Consider the following 6,554-nt stretch of genomic DNA (forward strand, 5'->3'; position numbering starts at 1 on the left):
AATATCGAGTCCAGAGTTTGCGGGAAAGTTTTTTTTTTCATTTTTATCATATCGCAATGAATATGCATATAGGCGATAGAATTTTCTGAAACTATAGCAACCCTGCACGAGGCAACAGAGTGGTGAATGTAATACGGCTGCATTTCAACGGTGATATGAGTATACGTATACACATACATGCTGCGACGACAAATGTAGAACATTTCTGTTTATACATCAACTTTGTAATTCGATTTGAAGATTCCGAATATCTTTGACCGATATATAAAGTAATACAAGGATAAAGTAAGCACAAGGTGAGAGAAAGAGAGAGAGAGAGAGAGAGAGAGAGAGAGAGAGAGAGAGAGAGAGAACGTAATATAAGAATAATATAAATCATAATTTTTTATTATACAAGTTTATCTTCACAATTTACTGAATCAATCTATAAATACTCTCGTTTTATTCATGCATTTTAGCACATCTTGCTATGCGTATAAAAATTGTTATTTGCGGACAGCGAAAATTTTTTTAATTGAAAAAATGCTGTACTTTATGGAATACTGCCAAATATTACTAAGGCAGATCAAATGTAATTCTTTGATTTATACTTCACATAAAAAAAAGGATTAGATTGTAAAGTAATTGAATGACCCACTCAATAATATCCAAAGCTAGATAATAATTGTTATAAATGAAATAAGTAAAGAAGAATCAAATAGGACTAAATTTTGGCCTAATAATATTTATATGTAAATTTTTTAATATGTCTTCCATTTATATAAACATTTATATAAACGCGCCGATTACTTGAACAATTATAAAGTGAAGCTGAAATAATAACATTAAATTGATTAATTTTTAATAATAACGTTAATAAGTATCTTAAATACGACAAAAAACTTATTAATGAAAAATAATATCTTAGCTAGGATAATTTTTATACTGATCTATATAGATTGATAGAAACATGCCTGTCGTTTCTACTTCAGATTATGTCAGTGTAGATTATGTATATATTTAATGCAAACCAATTTAAAGTCTTATATAATCTTAGATTTAGTTAATAAAAAATTTAAAAATCATTGAATTCGCTGAAACATTGTACAACTGAAAAGAAAACATAAAAAAATACAGTACTCCGATATGATTGATTTTTAACGATCGCAATGGCATCGAGTGCATCTCCTGGCTAATTTCGGGCGTCCAAAATTCGCATGGGATTCCCGTTCCCTCGGAGTCAATAGACTCTTCGTTGCGACAGATGTGCGTATCGATTTCAGTACATCGTCGATTCGCGCGTATCCCCGAATAAACGCAATATCGCACGCTTCGCTCTTTGAGATGCCCGGCGACTCCTCGTGCATGCTGTCTTCGTGCTGCTTCGTCCCCGCTTCACGTTGCGACGGCGTCGGCGTCAGTCAGCAGGCACACGCAGCGCGAAGCAGGGGGTTTCGCAGGGGGAGCACCTGGAGGGGCCACTGGGTGGCCGGCACCCTCGCCAGGTGGTTGCAACTTGTTGTTGCGGGACCTCGCGACCTACGTGGGCCTTCTTTCTCTCTCTTTTATGTGTCCTCCTATCATCTCCCTTCTCTAGATACCCTCTTTCGCGTGGTTCCGCACACACGAGTATATGGACATTATAAATCGGTATTTCCCTGGTTTACGTAAAAGCGAGAACATCGCGTTCTCCGTTTTAAATCAGAAAATTGAAATTTTGCGGAGAGGGGAGTGGAGGAGGGCGATATAGAAACAGATGCGAGATGGACTATGATTGAACAAGCAGTTGCGTCCAATATTAAGTCTCAACACAGCGAATGTGAAATTGTATACATGGAATTTTCTTTAATGATATTTTATAAATTAATCCTATTTTACGTATTCTTTGATAAAAGTAACAATGGAAAAATTTATTTATTTATTCAACGATAAGGTTCTGTCAACGAATTCTTCTAAACACGTACGTTTTCACATTTTGATGCTTTTGCTGATGCTCTTTTCTTTATTTCTCATTTCTTTAGCGATATTTTCCTACAAATAATTTTGCATGCATGATTCGTCGCAACTGAATAAAAGTAGATCGTTATGATCATAGAACTCGAAGAACAGCTGCTTTTACGCATCATTTACGGCACCCGCTGCCGTTATTCTGAGATGACACCTCTTCCAGATACAATCACACCACTGAAAGAAATGCGTGAAACCTTGTATCACGCGATCTTCTAAAAATAAGGAAATGAATACTTTTGGAGTGGCACACGCTATAATGTCCCCTTTCCTTTTACAATCGTTGACTTTTCGAGAGTGCAAGAAGAATGTTCTCAAAAGAACGCTCTGTGCATCAACTTTCCGTCTCTCTCATTTTTAAGTCTGTTACATTGATGTTTATACTCAAACGAGTTTTTTGTTAATATACTGAAAAATTTAATAAATACACATGATTTATCCCCTTTTTGCACTCACTGATTCATTTAAAATTAAGCAATCTTAATAACATAAGTATAGATGTTTTTTTTTACATTAAAAAAATTAAGTATATCTTAATAAATATTTTTTTTAATAAATATTATTTGTAAGTAAAAACATTTACTTTCTCAATGAAAAAAAAATGATAGTTAAATTAAATTAATGATCCTTGTATCAAAGTATATGTTAATATTCAGTAAATGTTTATATATTTACAAATATTTAAAGAAATATTTATTACTATGATTGTAATAAATATTTTTCAGTGTATACATTAACTCGAATAAATTAATTCGAGCTAACAATCTTTTCCTTGATGGATTTTCTTTCGCATACTGTCGAAGAAAATTCGATTGATACTTTTCGTTAAATCGAACAGTTGAGGTTCGCCCTAATACAAAGATTATTACAACAATAATCTAATCTATTAAATTACGAATTCATTATAGAATATCTGCGGACAATTTAATTTCCGTCGTGACGAATGTATGAGTGTATGTGTGCGCGATGAATTCCATTTCGGCATTGTTCGCTGAATCGAGCTTTTGGCATTCTGAAGAAGAACTAGAAAATAAGAAGGACTTCTCGGAGGGCAATCTTGAGAGAGGCGATGTGCGTCGGGGGTTACTGAAACAGAAGTGGGACACTCGCGGCGAAAGGGGTTGGCCCTCGCGCACTGTGACAACGGTAAAATTCAAAACGACGTCGTCGTCGGACTTGGCTTCCGGCCATTTCCCGGCTATCGATCCATGAAGCGTTACGACGAAGCTGCTTCACGTGCAATTATAGGTGCATCGTGTGCATATAACATGCATCGGCAACCGGGCGCGTTATCCTCGTCCCGCAAGAATGATCCACGAAATTTGTGCTCAAATAAGGCTGATTCTTCATCGATACGGAGGAAACTCTGTTCGATCAAACTAACTTATCAGTAAAATTATCCGTAATTTGAATTTATATTAAATTGAAAATCGTTTAATCTTATTATATTCAATCATAACGATTTCTGAGAAGTAACATTGTAAACTAATTACAATCCAATAACTGACAGCCGAAATTTCTTTTCGAACATTTCATGTTCTTTTGTTTATTTTTTTAAAATAACATAATGTTATCGATATTAAATCTCTATAACATTGACATTAACATGCGGTATATTAATATATCGCTGGCCGCATGGAAAAGAAACGCCAGGCTATTCTTGGCGCGAGATAAATCGGTGTGAACGACTCCAGGTGCATACACCGAGGAAACCCCTCGCAATCGTTCACAAACCCATAGCCGGTGAACAGTCGCACACGTATACAGTCGGAAGCGACCCAAATGCAAGTACAAACGTAGATTAATAACGCCGTTGCGATAATGAAATTGTTCACGTGATACGTGAAATTTGCGGCCACGTTCTCCGCGCGACATGCCCATCGACCCAGAAATCGATCCGGAAATCTTCCCAGTATAAACCGATGAGTATTCTTTTTATGTATCATTCTTATGATCAAAAGCGAATCCATGCAGCGAAAGAGAGAGAGGGAGAGTATAAGTACGCATTGTGGGAACACGAGGAGCCAGATTTGCCAACGTCGTCGTCGTAATTGCGTTTCAGGTGTAAGGAACATGGTGAGAGTCCGCCCTATGAGTACGACACGAGCGTTCGTTTCCACGTATGCGTGAAATCGATAACTGGGAATTAGTCTGCCCGGCTGTCTCCCAGAACTAAATGCGAGTATACGGCGGGAGAAAAATTTAGTCGATTATCCTTGGGAACTAATACTCGCACGAATTGTTTATTATTACTGTTTACATATCGAAAGAAATAGTTGATTAAAATTTAATTTCACTCGCAACAACTTTTTTATAAAATGAAAAAATAATTTTATATAACGTTTATTTTTCATTATAGATATTGTCATTAATAGTAGGAAAAACTTATGAGACGTATAATAAATAATAAGTAATAATTCAAATAGCAATAAATAATACAGTGAGAATTGATGAAATATATATTCTCAAGAGAAGAATATAAATTATCAATGACGAAAAAAAAGACGAATTTAATGAATCGATAAATGATTAATACCTGTCAAAAAATTTAAGTATACAAAGATATTAATTTTAGATGGATATCTTAGATAAATTAAAATGCATGTCAAATTAAATGAATGACAGAAAAATTAATTGCTTTTCTGCTTCTAGCAAATTTCCAATCGAAAATTTAACACAATGAAATATTTAAAACTTATATTTTTTTACTGAAACTTACTGTCTAACTGAAATTGATAGGTCAGGTTTTTCAATTAATTTTTTAATTTTTAATTTTTAATAAAAAGAAAAACATATCTGAAAAATACCAATGACGAATTTCCAATACAGTTTTTTATTTGAATTATTTTTCAAAAATTTTATTTCATCAATGTTCAGTTTATTATTTCAAATATTGAGTTAATTATGAGGAATCGTTTCATTCTGAAATTATTTTACGTTGAAACATATATGCACAAAAAGAGTCTTTTATTTGCACAGCTAATCTATCAAATATTCTAAAGTAATTAAAGTAAATGAGAAGCAGTTTCGAATAATTTTTGTAGCTAATGGCTCATATCGGCTATCATATATCGCACATTTTCTTTTCTCTTTTTTCACGTTTACCTTAATATGCTGCCATGTTCCCGGAGATATTGTCCCATGATGGACATACGTGTAAGAAACACTAGCCAGTCACGAAAGGGTAACAAAGTAAACGCGCGGCAGAATAAACGAAAATCTACCCGTACGAGAAACCAGAGAGAAAGAGAGAAGAAAAGAGATGGAGAAAATATCAGTATAGACGGTACAGAGGATCAATACGTCACGAACACGGTCACAACTATTTGTGCATACACGCGAGACTGCATCTCTCCCCCTTTCAGTCTATATTCTGAGATAATTCTTCTGCACATTAATCATAATTACTTGTCTCACTGAACGAATCGATTTGCTTCGGACAGCGCATCAACGTATGTGATATATAAGATTACAAATATATCATATTTGTTGCTCGAACAAATGTTTGTTGCTACACAAAACAGATCAGAGATCCTTTTTTCTCAAATTTATTTTAAGATTTATTTATTCGTGATTTTTTTTACACTTGATCCAATAGAGATTTTTCATATTACTTGTGCGAAGTTATAAGTTAAACAAAAACTTCTTATTAAAGAGATCCTTTCTTCTTTATTGATATCTAGAGAGGTAGAATCCTTAAACTACTTTGTTTGTTATCATCTTAGTTCTTAAACATCTTTGTTAAAATTATGAGAAATTGTTTTCGTCCTAATCGTGTGAATTAATTTTAAAGAAATTATATATATGCGGGCTATTACACCTGTTATTTTTTTATTTTTATTATAAAAATCCTGCTTTTAATTTTAAAATTTAATATTACTTAAAAATTGATTTTCTAATAAAAGAATATTGAGTGTCCCTAAACAAATTTCAGCATTAAATCACTATAATTTTGTAAAATATCATAAGAATTGGTAAATAACTTTGTAATAAAATCATTCTGATATATAAAATGGAAAAAACTAGAAGCACATGTATGAATAAATATAATTACCTTCACAATTAAAACACAATTAAAAACCTAAGAACATAAATGTATCTATAAAAAATATTCTTATCGACTAAATTAGTGAATGTCCATTTATCATATAATGATATTCTGGTTTATTTTCTATTTCTTGAAAATATTAATTTATGTTCGGAAACGGATAAGTATTTTTATAAATATATTTTAAAAATTATTTTTTCTTTCTAATAAATTCTTTTTAATAATATTTGCTCCTCTTGTTGAAAAAATGAAAGTAGTAGTAGTAATAAAAATAATAATAAGACAAGCTAAAAACAGCTTCCAAGATTAGATTTATTTCCTTATGATGTTCACTAATTACTTAAGATTATGATAACATCCTAACCTGATAACATCCCACAAGAATATACAATAGATGTTGCTTTTATTTCTTTTAAATCCCCAAGCTAATAAATCATTTGACACAGAGATGTCTCTTACATATTATTATGAAAAAATAATATATATTTTATAAAATTGGGTTTCTCAATTTTAGTTTGCA

This window comes from Atta colombica, unplaced genomic scaffold (assembly GCF_001594045.1).
Source record: "Atta colombica isolate Treedump-2 unplaced genomic scaffold, Acol1.0 scaffold189, whole genome shotgun sequence".
In the NCBI taxonomy this organism is placed as follows: domain Eukaryota; kingdom Metazoa; phylum Arthropoda; class Insecta; order Hymenoptera; family Formicidae; genus Atta; species Atta colombica.